Below are 15,597 nucleotides of genomic sequence, written 5' to 3'. Positions count from 1 at the left end.
AAACAGTTTGGAGGGCTCAGAAGGAGACAGGAAAATGTGGGAAAGATTGGAACTCCCTAGAGACTTGTTGAATGACTTTGACCAAAATGCTGATAATGATATAGACAATGAAATTCAGGCTGAGGTGATCTCAGATAGAAAGAAGGAACTTGTTGGGAACTGGAGCAAAGGTAGCTCTTGTTAAGTTTTAGCAAAGAGACTGGTGTCATTTTGCCCCTGCCCTAGAGATCTGTGGAAATTTCAATGTAAGAGAAATGATTTAGGGTATCTGGTGGAAAAAATACCTAAGCAGCATGGCAATCAAGAGGTGACTTGGGTGCTGTTAAAGGCATTCAGTTTTAAAAGGGAAGCAGAGCATAAAAGTTTGGAAAATTTGCAGCCTGACAATGCGATAGAAAAGAAAATCTCATTTTCTGAGGAGAATTCAAGCTGGCTGCAGAAATTTGCACAACTAATGAGGAGCCAAATGTTAATCTCCAAGACAATGGGGAAAATGTTTACAGGGCATGTCAGAGGTCTTCACTGCAGCCCCTCCCATCACAGGCCTGGAGACCTAGGAGGAAAAAGTGGTTTCGTGGTGTGGGCCCAGGGTCCCATGCTGTATGCAGACTAGAGACTTGGTGCCCTGATACCCAGCTGCTCCAGCCATGGCTGAAAGGGGCCAATGTAGAGCTTGGGTCATAGCTTCAGAGGGTGCAAGCCCCAAGTTTTGGCAGCTCCCATGTGGTGTTGAGCCTGTGAGTGTGCAGAAGTCAAGAATTGGGGTTTGGGAACTTCTGATTAGATTTCAGAAGATGTATGGAAATGCCTGGATGCCCAGGCAAAAGTTTGCTGCAGGGGCAGGGCCCTCATGGTTAAACTCTTCCAGGGCAGTGTGGAAGGGCAATGTGGGGTTGGAGCACCCACACAGAGTTCCTACTGGGGCACTGCCTAGTGGAGCTGTGAGAAGAAGGCCACCGTCCTCTAGACCCGAGAATGGTAAATCCACTGACAGCTTGCACCATGCACCTGGAAAAGCCACAGACATTCAATGCCAGCCTGTGAAAGCAGCCAGGAGGGAGGCTGTACTCTGCAAAGCCACAGGGGTGGAGCTACCCAAGGCCATGGGAACCCACCTCTTGCATCAGCATGACCTGGATGTGAAACATGGAGTCAAAGAAGATCATTCTGGAGCTTTAAGATTTGACTGCCCTGCTGGGGCTATCAAGATTTGACTTTAAGATTTGACTAGCCCCTTCGTTTTGCCCAACTTCTCCCATTTGGAATGGCTATCTTTACCAAATGCAAGACTTTGGACTGTAGGCTTTTGAGTTAATGCTGAAATGAGTTGAGACTTTGGGGGACTGTTGGGAAGGCATGATTGATTTTGAAATGAGAAGACATGAGATTTGGGATAGGCCAGGGACAAAACAATATGGTTTGGTTCTCTGTCTCCACCTAAATCTCATCTTGTAGGTCCCATAATTCCCATGTGTTATGGGGGGGACCTGGTGGGAGATGCTTGTATCCTGGGGGCAGATCTTTCCTGTGGTGCTCTCATGATCGAGAATAAATCTCACAAGATCTGATGGTTTTAAAAATGGGAGTTTTCTTGCACAAGCCCTCTCTTTTCCTGCTACCATCCATGTAAGATGTGACTTGCTCCTCCATATCTTCTGCCATGATTGTGAGGCCTCCCAAGCCATGTGGAACTGTAAGTCTGTTAAATCTCTTTTTTTTGTAAATTGCCCAGTCTTTATCAGCAGCATGAAAAAGGACTAATATACCTGCCTAACACAACCTCCTCTGAAGGAGATTTGCACTTGACAGAGGCCATGGACATTTCAATGGGTCTATCTCTTAGCTCTCTTTCTTTGATACCCTCCCTAGTTTTGGTGTATTACTCCCTACATTTGGTGAATACTCATGAGCAACAGTTGACAGATGGGTGCAGATTTGGTTTGTGGGTGGGTTTCTTCTAAATTCAAGTCTACCATGCTAAGCTACATATGGCTGTTAACAATTCATAAAATCTGTGTCTGATATCTAACATATTTTTTCTTCCCTCATCTCACTCTAATGGCATATTTCTTCCTCAGCAGGCCTGTGTCCCTTCTCTTCTATAAAGGACTTGACACTTCTTGATTAACACTTTGTTTAGGTCTCATTATTTCTTTAATGCTTTGGTTAGTTTTAAGAACTATATTTTTTGCATCTTATCTGGATTTTTGTTGTTTTTATCATTAAGGTGGGAGTGACAGTCTTTTGTAACATTCTCATTTAATTAGAAAACAAACTCCATTTATTATTATTATTATGAATTTGAAGTGCCTCTATTATGGATGAGATCTCTCGCATAGGTGCAAATGATACTGATAACATAGAAGTCAAACAATTACAACTCCCTCTTCTCACTAGAAAATGCTTATAAGAAACTAGATGTTTTTTGTTCGCTGAGTTTAGCAAACTGGGTCTTATAGTACTTCAAACACGAAGAATACTGGAGCAGGGCATCACAATGACTCATGCTCTCCTTCTGGTTTCTTGAAATTCAAATTTGGAACCATTTGGCAGAAATATTTTGGTGCTCTGAACTGGTGGTGGTGTATATAGGGCCCTAATTGTCACTGACTCATTCCACAAAAGATTTCTTTTTCCTTTCTCTCTATTTCCTACTTTTCTAACTTCTAAGAAATATTTTTGTTACTTAGGGAACACTTGTAATTTAATTTATTGCTCTTATTTTAACTTTATAAATGAAGAGTTCTTTCATATTCATGGCCACACTTTTTCAGAGATTGAACAATGTAATTATGTTACTAATCTTTTTATTTCCAAACTTCATATATTTACTTATTATAGTATTTTCTTTTTAATCAGTGCTGTTATCTGTTTAATTATTTTCACTGTTACTTGAATACAATCCAGATTGTTTATATAAGGTTTCTAGTATACTTAACCAAACATACTCAAGCACAGTTGTGCATGTTTGTATATTAAAATATATACATACCTTTTAACAGTCTTTATCTACATAAGACTTTCTGTGTTATATTTCTATAATCTAGACTGAAACAGAATAGACAGTTTTGTAACTTGTTTTTCCCATTCAACATTCATATACTCTTACATATATTGATAGCCTATTTTTGTTTCTGTTGTGGGAATTGTCATATGTATAGACATAAGTTCAATAGATCATCATGGCAATTTGATCAGGCACCTTGCCCTGATTGAATTCTGCCTTGACAAGGATTAAGTAGCAATTTGACACACATTTGTTTTCCTTTGGTACATATGAATCTCTTCATTCTTGGAATAAAGAATGAGTGTATTTGCTGTATTTTATTTTTATTTTTAACCAATTTCTTGTAAAATCTTCAGGGTAATTCCCATTTCTGGAATCCCTTTTATTGTTTTTATATTGATGAGTAGTCTTGGTATAATGAAAAATAAAATTGCATAGATACAGCAATGAGCTGATTTCTTTCTTTTCTTTTTTTTATATCATGAGTACATTATAGTTTGATTGTCCAGTGTTGGATGGGACCCAGTGGACACTCTGCTGCACAGCTGATTTACACTTGTAGGTTAGCTAAGCACAGACAGGGTTAGAGATACTGTATATCATTGCCAAACAAAAGTAAATCATGTATGGAAGTCCTGATTAGGTTAAACTTGAAACAACATGGAGAGACATCCAAGTTTTTGGAATTGGCTTCTTCAACAAATGTTCCTTTGACATTGAAAATAAGCTATGACACCTAAATTCTAGACCTGGACAGTAGAGCCTCCTTCCTTGGGCCAGCAAGTTAGATATTTCTGTATAGTACAAACATACACAAATATAGAAAACATATACAAAAACAAGATAAAAAAAAGAATACTTTGGACACCCGAGAGCTGCCGTTCAGCAATGGCACAACATGACCAATAGTCTTAAACATCTATTATTGTGGCTGACTCTATTTGGGCCCCAAGGAGAAGCTATATCTCTTTAGACTTAGGTTGTAGAAATCATAGGAGACATTTTCAAAATGTGGTGAAGGTTTGAAGATTATGCCTTCATCAACATGAGAAATTTACACTGCTTTATAGCAGAGAGGCAGAAATGTCTTTTCTCATTGAGAAAAAAGACACATTAATTGATTCATCAAATGAAGTTCCTTACAGTTACTATGACTGCCATAGGCTTTGCAGTATAATGAAGTATTATTTCTCAGTAGTAGTGACAGTCCTTTATTTTGTTTATTTTCCTGTTCAAACTCTTGGTTCTGGAGGTATTAATAAAATAATGTGACATTTGCAACAGTTGCATGTGATGGCTAAATAATTTTTACAGTAAGAAATCACTCATATTTACTTTGACACTTGTATATATGTAGATATAGAGGTAATTTAGGTAAAGTGTAATATCTTTTTGTTCACATTGGCAATGAGATGAGCATTGAATGAAAGAATTGAGAGTAGTGGTTTCATTGAAAAGTAATGATTTAATTAAATTTTCAAAAATTCAATATAAATGTTAGATGTTAAGATGAATTTTAATATTCATTAATTTTAGCATATATTTTTATTATTTTGATAGTTGACTTAGAATGTTTTATAAAAATAACTGGAAACATGAAAATAATTTTAATTTAAAAATTTGACAGATAACATTTGATAAAATATAATTAATTTTTTATACTTTTGAAAATACATTGTTTTTAATTATTTCAATCATTCCCAGTAATAGAACAAAAACTATGTTATGCCATGATTATAATGATAAAAATCAGTGTTTCTTTTCAAGTGAAATTTTTAAAAAACTATGTAATAATATGTAGTAACTTATGAATTATATTTATTTGTATCTGAGTATACATCAAAACATTACCAGCTAACTAGGGAGCATTAACACATGTCGTAATAATTAAATGTAGTCATCTTCAACATTTTTTAAACTTGTAGTTGTATGAAAACCATAGCTGTACACATATTTTAAAGTTTTGTTATTATGTGAAGGTAGGTTTTTTGAGTTAGAAGACTAAACATAATTTATTTAATAATTTAGCTAGATTTTAGATTTAAAATATTTAAATGTTTAATGGTTAAATATTTAATATAAAATTTTAAATATTTAATTATAGCATGTGAGTCTCATTTGGTCTCTGGTCCTGTAAATATTAGGAGTAGGAGTCTTCCTTGTGCTTCCAAAATATTGAATATGAACTGGTTATTTTATTTGCAGAGTCATTACAAATTTCCTGTGGTATGATAACAGTATTACACAATAAATATCTATATGTTGTAGATATACTTATGTAATTATTTAATAGGTGAAATATGTTCAAAATTTGCTTTAAAATATATCCGGGGGCAGAGCAAGATAGCCGAATAGGAACAGCTCCAGTCTCCAGCTCCCAGTGTGAGTGACTCAGAAGACAGGTGATTTCTGCATTTTCAACTGAGGTACTGGGCTCATCTCACTAGGGAGTGCCAGACAATCAGTGCTGGTCAGCTGCTGCAGCCCGACCAGTGAGAGCTGAAGCAGGGTGAGCCATTGCCTCACCTGGGAAGCACAAGGGGGAAGGGAATCCCTTTTCCTAGCCAGGGGAACTGAGACACACAACACCTGGAAAATCGGGTAACTCCCACCCCAATACTATGCTTTACCAAGGGTCTTAGCAAACGGGCACACCAGGAGATTATATCCCACACCTGGCCAGGAGGGTCCTGTGCCCACAGAGCCTCCCTCATTGCTAGCACAGCAGTCTGTGATCTAATGGCAAGGCAGCAGCGAGGCTGGGGCAGAGGTCCCCACCATTGCTGAGGCTTAAGTAGGTAAACAAAGCTGCTGGTAAGCTCAAACTGGGTGGAGCTCACAGCAGCTCAAGGAGGCCTGCCTGTCTCTGCAGACTCCACCGCTGGGGACAGGGCACAGCTAAACAACAACAAGAACAACAGCAACAACAACAAAAAAAACAGCAGAAACCTCTGCAGATGCAAACGACTCTGTCTGACAGCTTTGAAGAGAGCAGTGGATCTCCCAATATGGAGGTCAAGATCTGAGAATGGACAGATTGCCTGCTCAAGTGGGTCCCTGACCCCTGAGTAGCCTAACTGGGAGACATCCCCCACTAAGGGCAGACCGACACCCCACACCTCACATGGTGGAGTACACCCCTGAGAGTAAGCTTCCAAAGCAAGAATCAGACAGGTACACTCACTGTTCAGCAATATTCTATCTTCTGCAGCCTCTGCTGCTGACACCCAGGCAAACAGGGTCTGGAGTGGACCTCAAGCAATCTCCAACAGACCTACAGCTGAGGGTCCTGACTGTTAGAAGGAAAACTAACAAACAGGAAGGACACCCACACCAAAACCCCATCAGTACGTCACCATCATCAAAGACCAGAGGCAAATAAAACCACAAAGATGGGAAAAAAGCAGGGCAGAAAAGCTGGAAATTCAAAAAATAAGAGTGCATCTATACAGCTCATCACCAGCAATGGATCAAAGCTGGATGGAGAATGACTTTGACGAGATGAGAGAAGAAGGTTTCAGTCCATCAAACTTCTCAGAGCTAAAGGAGGAATTACGTACCCAGCGCAAAGAAACTAAAAATCTTGAAAAAGAGTAGAAGAATTGATAACTAAAATAATTAATGCAAAGAAGGCCATAAACAAACAGACAGAGATGAAAACCATGACACGAGAAATACGTGACAAATGCACAAGCTTCAGTAACCGACTTGATCAACTGGAAGAAAGAATATCAGCGATTGAGGATCAAATGAATGAAATGAAGCGAGAAGAGAAACCTAAAGAAAAAAGAAGAAAAAGAAATGAACAAAGCCTGCAAGAAGTATGGGATTATGTAAAAAGACCAAATCTACGTCTGATTGGGGTGCCTGAAAGTGAGGGGGAAAATGGAACCAAGTTGAAAATACTCTTCAGGATATCACCAGGAGAACTTCCCCAACCTAGTAGGGCAGGCCAACATTCAAATTCAGGAAATACAGAGAATGCCACAAAGATACTCCTCGAGAAGAGCAACTCCAAGACACATAATTGCCAGATTCACCAAAGTTGAAATGAAGGAAAAAATCTTAAGGGCAGCCAGAGAGAAAGGTCGGGTTACCCACAAAGGGAAGCCCATCAGACTAATAGCAGATCTCTCGGCAGAAACTCTACAAGCCAGAAGAGAGTGCGCGCCAATATTCAACATGCTTAAAGAAAAGAATTTTAACCCAGAATTTCATATCCAGCCAAACTAAGTTTCATAAGTGAAGGAGAAATAAAATCCTTTACAGATTTTGTCACCACCAGGCCTGCCTTACAAGAGACCCTTAAGGAAGCACTAAACATGGAAAGGAACAACCGGTACCAGCCATTGCAAAAACCTGCCAAAATGTAAAGACCATCGAGGCTAGGTAGAAACTGCATCAACTAACGAGCCAAATAACCAGTTAATATCATAATGGCAGGATCAAGTTCACACTTAACAATATTAACCTTAAATGTAAATGGACTAAATGGTCCAATTAAAAGATACAGACTGGCAAACTGGATAGAGTCAAGACCCATCAGTTTGCTGTATTCAGGAGACCCATCTCACATGCAGAGACATACATAGGCTCAAAATAAAGGGATGGATGAAGATCTACCAAGCAAATGGAGAACAAAAAAAAGCAGGGGTTGCAATACTAGTCTCTGATAAAATAGACTTTAAACTATCAAAGATCAAAAGAGACAAAGGCCGTTACATAATGGTAAAATGATCAATTCAACAGGAAGAGCTGACTATCCTAAATATATATGCACCGAATACAGGAGCACCCAGATTCATAAAGCAAGTCCTTAGAGACTTACAAAGAGACTTAGACTCCCATATAATAATAATGGGAGACTTCAACACCCCACTGTCAACATTAGACAGATCAATGAGACAGAAAGTTAACAAAGATATCCAGGAATTGAACTCATCTCTGCAGCAAGCAGACCTAATAGACATCTATAGAACTCTCCACCCCAAATCAACAGAATATACATTCTTCTCAGCACCACATCGCACTTATTCCAAAATTGACCACATAATTGGAAGTAAAGCATTCCTCAGCAAATGTACAAGAACAGAAATTATAACAAACTGTCTCTCAGACCACAGTGCAATCAAACTAGAACTCAGGACTAAGAAAATCAAAACCACTCAACTACATGGAAACTGAATAACCTGTTCTGGAATGACTACTGGGTACATAACGAAATGAAGGCAGAAATAAAGAGGTTCTTTGAAACCAATGAGAACAAAGATACAACATACCAGAATCTCTGGAACACATTTAAAGCAGTGTGTAGAGGGAAATTTATAGCACTAAATGCACATAAGAGAAAGCTGGAAAGATCTAAAATTGACACTCTAACATCACAATTAAAAGAACTAGAGAAGCAAGAGCAAACACATTCAAAAGCTAGCGGAAGGCAAGAAATAACTAAGATCAGAGCAGAACTGAAGGAGATAGAGACACAAAAAACCCTCCAAAAAATCAATGAATCCAGGATTTGGTTTTTTGAAAAGATCAACAAAATTGATAGACTGCTAGCAAGACTAATAAAGAAGAAAAGAGAGAAGAATCAAATAGATGTAATAAAAAATGATAAAGGGGATATCACCACCGACCCCACAGAAATACAAACTACCATCAGAGAATACTATAAACACCTCTACTCAAATAAACTAGAAAATCGAGAAGAAATGGATAATTTCGTGGACACTTACACTCTCCCAAGACTAAACCAGGAAGAAGTTGAATCCCTGAATAGACCAATAGCAGGCTCTGAAATTGAGGCAATAATTAATAGCCTACCAATGAAAAAAAGTCCAGGACCAGATGGATTCACAGCTGAATTCTACCAGAGGTATAAGGAGGAGCTGGTACCATTCCTTCTGAAACTATTCCAATCAATAGAAAAAGAGGGAATCCTCCCTAACTCGTTTTATGAGTCCAACGTCATCCTGATACCAAAGTCTGACAGAGACACAACAAAAAAAGATAATTTTAGACCAATATCCCTGATGAACATCGATGCAAAAATCCTCGATAAAATACTGGCAAACCGGATTCAGCAGCATATCAAAAAGCTTATCCACTATGATCAAGTGGGCTTCATCCCTGGGATGCAAGGCTGGTTCAACATTTGCAAATCAATAAACGTAATCCAGCATATAAACAGAACCAAAGACAAGAACCACATGATTATCTCAATAGATGCAGAAAAGGCCTTTGACAAAATTCAACAGCCCTTCATGCTAAAAACGCTCAATGAATTCGGTATTGATGGAACGTATCTCAGAATAATAAGAGCTATTTATGACAAACCCAGAGCCAATATCATACTGAATGGGCAAAAACTAGAAAAATTCCCTTTGAAAACTGGCACAAGACAGGGATGCCCTCTCTCACCACTCCTATTCAACATAGCGTTGGAAGTTCTGGCTAGGGCAATCAGGCAAGAGAAAGAAATAAAGGGTATTCACTTAGGAAAAGAAGAAGTCAAATTGTCCCTGTTTGCAGATGACATGATTGTATATTTAGAAAACCCCATTGTCTCAGCCCAAAATCTCCTTAAGCTGATAAGAAACTTCAGTAAATTCTCAGGATACAAAATCAATTTGCAAAAATCACAAGCATTCTTATACACCAGTAACAGACAAACAGAGAGCCAAATCATGAATGAACTTCCATTCACAATTGCTTCAAAGAGAATAAAATACCTAGGAATCCAACTTACAAGGGATGTAAATGACCTCTTCAAGGAGAACTACAAACCACTGCTCAGTGAAATAAAAGAGGACACAAACAAATGGAAGAACATACCATGGATAGGAAGAATCAATATCGTGAAAAGGGCCATACTGCCCAAGGTAATTTATAGATTCAATGCCATCCCCATCAAGCTACCAATGAGTTTCTTCACAGAATTGGAAAAAACTGCTTTAAAGTTCATTTGGAACCAAAAAAGAGCCCACATTGCCAAGACAATCCTAAGTCAAAAGAACAAAGCTGGAGGCATCACGCTACCTGACTTCAAACTATACTAAAAGGTTGCAGTAACCAAAACAGCATGATACTGGTACCAAAACAGAGATATAGACCAATGGAACAGAACAGAGTCCTCAGAAATAATACCACACATCTACAGCCATCCAATCTTTGACAAACCTCAGAAAAACAAGAAATGGGGAAAGGATTCCCTATTTAGTAAATGGTGCTGGGAAAATTGGCTAGCCATAAGTAGAAAGCCGAAACTGGATCCTTTCCTTACTCCTTATATGAAAATTAATTCAAGATGGATTAGAGACTTAAATGTTAGACCTAATACCATAAAAACCCTAGAATAAAACCTAGGTAATACCATTCAGGACATAGGCATGGGCAAGGACTTCATGTCTAATACCCCAAAAGCAATGGCAACAAAAGCCAAAATTGACAAATAGGATCTAATTAAACTAAACAGCTTCTGCACAACAAAAGAAACTACCATCAGAGTGAACAGGCAACCTACAGAATGGGAGAAAATTTTTGCAATCTACTCATCTGACAAAGGGCTAATATCCAGAACCTACAAAGAACTCAAACAAATTTACAAGAAAAAAACAAACAACCCCATCAAAAAGTGGGCAAAGGATATGAACAGACATTTCTCAAAAGAAGACATTCATACAGCCAACAGGCACATGAAGAAATGCTCATCATCACTGGCCATCAGAGAAATGCAAATCAAAACCACAATGAGATACCATCTCACACCAGCTAGAATTGCAATCATTAAAGTCAGGAAACAACAGGTGCTGGAGAGGATGTGGAGAAATAGGAACACTTTTACACTGTTGGTGGGATTGTAAACTAGTTCAACCATTATGGAAAACAGTATGACAATTCCTCAAGGATCTAGAACTAGAAGCACCATATGACCCAGCCATCCCATTACTGGGTATATACCCAGAGGATTATAAATCATGCTGCTATAAAGACACATGCACACGTATGTTTATTGCGGCACTATTCACAATAGCAAAGACTTGGAATCAACCCAAATGTCCATCAGTGACAGACCGGATTAAGAAAATGTGGCACGTATACACTATGGAATACTATGCAGCCATAAAAAAGGATGAGTTTGTGTCCTTTGTAGGGACATGGATGCAGCTGGAAACCATCATTCTCAGCAAACTATTGCAAGAACAGAAAACCAAACACCGCATGTTCTCACTCATAGGTGGAAACTGAACAATGAGATCACTTGGACTCGGGAAGGGGAACATCACACACCGGGGCCTATCATGGGGAGGGGGGAGGAGGGAAGGATTGCATTGGGAGTTATACCTGATGTAAATGACGAGTTGATGGGTGCTGACGAGTTGATGGGTGCAGCACACCAACATGGCACAAGTATACATATGTAACAAACCTGCATGTTTTGCACATGTACCCTAAAACTTAAAGTACAATAATAATAAAAAATAAGAAAAAAATATATATCCAAATTAATACTTTTTTTGTTTTTATTATCTCCATGGAATACTTCGAGAAGTAAAGGGGTAGATATTTGCTCCATTTGCAAATTAGGTTTGGCAAAGAAGTCTATTATTCCATTTAGTCAATAATTTTGTTTTCATCTTTGCCTGAAAATATATTCTGAAAGCTCTTTAAAAAGTTCTAGAAGCATTAGAACACACCTGATCTGAATTTAAATTTTACATTTTTACTATTTTTTTAAAATTTTGGTCAACTTTAGCCATCTGAAATCTCAATTTTCTCATTTTAAAACCTACAGTGGTACTATTAACACTGATCTCAATGAACTCTGGTGAGAATTAAACAAAAAAGTATATTTTGCTTACCACAATGCTTGACACAGAACAAGCACACAATAAGATGAAGCTACTTAATAGCATCACCCAGCATTAGTTTTGGGTAATAAGACAATTATTTAAATATGAAAGCAGTTGCTTTCCTTTATTTGTGGAAATAGATTTTATGGTAATATTTAATAAAATATTTATTTTTGGCAGGGAAAGTCATTGTAGCTTTAGCTAAACATTCATCTTTTCTTTCTATCTACTACAAGTTTCCAAAAGGAAAGTGAGCATTTCTGCCTTGGAGATGGTAAGGCTGAGAAATGCTGGAATTCTTGCACTGGATGTTTGTGGTTAAGAACACATCATTGCCTCTTTGCGCCAGGGTAGTAGGTAGTGGTAAAGAGGGGGTGGTAACGATGAATTATACTATAGTTTAAACACGTCCTCCAAAATACATGTTGAAATTTAGTTGCCAATGTAATGGTATGGGGAGGTGGGGCTTTTAAGAGGTGATTAGATCTTGTGCATTCTATTACTATTACTGTTTTATATTTCGTGTTTTACTTTGAGTTACAAACTTTCATTCACAAACTCTTGTCAATGATTTCTTCTGCTTCCATGCCTACCTGGCTTACTTCTGCCAACCTGTCTAGATACAATTCAATGTTTCATTAAAAGAACATTTGCCAAAGGTTTCCTTTTGCCTTTTCCTCTAGCATGGAAATGAACTTGCATTTGTTGCATACATAGCCAAAGATAATCCAAATCAAAATGCCTAATTTTTGCATTAGAATTAATGCTGTTATGGGATAGTTGATGTGAGCGTAGGCTCTTGGTAAAGGATAAGTTTGGCCTCATATTTCTCTCTGTCTCACTTGTTCACTTCTCCCTTGCACTGTTCTGCCACAGGATGACCCTTACCAGATGCTGGTGCTATGCTCTTGGACTTCCCAGCCTCCAGAACAATGAACTAAATAAACTTCTGTTTCCTTTTTTTAAATTACTTATTCTGTTATAGCAGCAGAGAACTGACCAAGATAGATGGGAAGAGAAAGAGAAAAAAGAAGAAGAGATAAGGATAAGAGAAAATATAAATAAAATGCTGGTCCTTTTTACTTTAAAATGTCAAACAATAAGGGGACATGTTCTAATTTTTAAAATAATAAAAGTCTTCAAACTATACAATGTGAGTCGTTTTTAGCATTTGATATAGAAATGGATGATACACAAAACACAAAGGAGAAAGCTGAAGGTCAGGGGGAATTAGAAGATAATTGTGAAAATGAACAGTGATGATTTATCTGCCCGTGGTCTGGAAATTTCCTTCATGGTACCACTGAGAGTCAGAGATTGTAGATTTTATATAAATTAATTAACAGATCAACTGATAAGTTGGTAGCTCTCATGATTCTTTTGGTTGCATGATGTAATATTAAATGCACAAAAAAAGTAATTAAAATTCTCTTAGAAAAATTACAGTGGGCTAGATCGCTCATTTTGAATGTCCACTGGGTGAGACTTCTGGATATTCTTACATACAACACTGTACTTGTCAGCTAGTGCTAGGGGTTTCAGAGTTTTGTGATGACTAGAATAATATTCAAATATGTTCAGCATAGTCTAAAGTCTTAATATTATGTGGGCTGTGTGTTCTTGATCTCTCTGACTTAAAACCTTGCAGTTACTTTCAGTACCATTCTTTCTACTTTATATTCTAACACAAATAAGGTTCTTTTATCATATCTATTTCTCCTTTGCAATTTCCCAAGAAAACTCTAGCCTATTTATTCTTATGCTGACAGTTTCTTCCAGTCTCAAGTTCCACATGACATAGGAGAAGCAGGAAAAGCTACCAAAGCACAAAAATATGTTACTGTGCAGACCAAATGCCCATGAGAGAGGATGAATTCTATTGTTAAGGTTCCATTGTATATATTCTGAGGGTGAGCTAATAGAGACAGGGTTGAAATCTTGTTTAAAGCAGACCTTCTATAGCAGGTTTGCAGGTTAACAAGTAGGAGAAGATAGGTCTTAAGTAAGTAATAAGTGACTTTCCCCTCTGGGAATAGGAGCTGCAAAGAGGCAATTCCCACAGCAATTTATTGGGAGAAATATATCACGGGAGCTGAAGAATTACTCCTGAGAGCCATTAAATTTGAGCATGATGGCATCTGTTCCTGTGATGTATAGTTTATGTGTTACGCATGTATTTTTGCTTTGGATGATCATTGGCTAGGTATTCTGCAAGTGCAAGTTCATTTCCATGCTAAAGGAAAAGGCAAAAGGAAATCTTTGGTAAATGTTCTTCCATTGAAAAAATGAATTGTTCCTAGATAGGTTGGCAGATGTAAGCCACGTAGGCACGGTAGCAGAAGAAATCATTGACAAGAGTTTGCGAATGAAGTTAGTAACTCAAAGTAAAAAGTAAAAAAAGAAAACAGTAACAACAATAGAATGCACAAGCAGGAAACTTATCCACCATGTGAATTTTAGCCTAGTTGTAGGATTTTCTCATTGGAGTATGTGGAGACTGAAGAATCTGTGTCCTTTTCTCATTAATACACAAAGGGAGACTCAAGGCTTCACCAGATGGCAAAAATTTTGTTAATATCCTGGAAAGAAGAGACTTTCCATGACAACTCTTCTGTGATGGGCTAAAAAGTAGCTGCAGGTGGGCCTGACATGGCTGTGAGGCTTTTCATTTCATGTCTGGCAGAAGGATAACGAGTCTGAGTGGGATATGGAGCTATTCTCTTCTTTTACGTCATTTCTCATAACTGCCTTCAGCAGATACACAAAACATCTAATCAGATACAGCCTGAATTCCAGCTTAGAGTCTTTCCAGTTTTACTTTTCTTTCACAAACTTTGCATTTTCTCATTCATCAGTGCACATTTCATCAACTCCTGATTCATCAGTTCTTGAACTACTTAGATTAACATCTTGAACTTTGCCATTTCACTTTATGTTATTTGTGTTAGGTTACCATCTTCAGACAGTAGGCTGTGTAGCCATGTAAGAGGCTGCCTCTGGTCACTGACCCTTGGTTCTCTGAGCTGCTAGCATGGGCACAAGGTCATGAAATTCTGGGCAAAACCCTTTTCCATGGGACACTGCTGGCTGGATCCACAGTGCTACTCAGCTTCCTCTCATCTGATATTGAGAAGTAATATAGAAGTAAAAGCAGAAACTCAACATGAGTAAATCCTGTTACAGAGGCACAAACTAAGTGCTGTGGGAATCCAATGAATAAGGCAAATAAATTGGTTTATTTATTATTATTATTATTACTATTATTATTTCAGATGGAGTCTCACTCTGCCGCCCCGGCTGGAGTGCAGTGGCGGGATCTCAGCTCACTGCAAGCTCCACCTCCTGGTTTCACGCCATTTTCTTGCCTCAGCCTCCTAAGCAGCTGGGACTACAGGCACCTGCCACCACACTCGGCTAATTTTTTTGTATTTTTAGTGGAGACAGGGTTTCACCGTGTTAGCCAGGATGGTCTTGATCTCCTGACCTCGTGATCCATGATCCACCCTCCTCGGCCTCCCAAAGTGTTGGGATTACAGGCTGAATTGGTTTATTTTTATTACGCCCTCTGAAAAATCTCTTATCATGTCCAATGAGCAAGATGGGGAAAAGTGGGTGAAAGAAGTAAAGTGCTTTTCTATCTAGTGCACAGCTATACTCAAAGTGACCAAAGTATGTTGATCAATGAAGTGATTGATGGACTGAAATTCTGAATCATGAGATTTACTAACAAGCAAAGTA

This window comes from Chlorocebus sabaeus, chromosome 15, assembly GCF_047675955.1.
Source record: "Chlorocebus sabaeus isolate Y175 chromosome 15, mChlSab1.0.hap1, whole genome shotgun sequence".
NCBI classification, from domain to species: Eukaryota; Metazoa; Chordata; class Mammalia; order Primates; family Cercopithecidae; genus Chlorocebus; species Chlorocebus sabaeus.
This window is presented reverse-complemented; position numbering follows the sequence as displayed.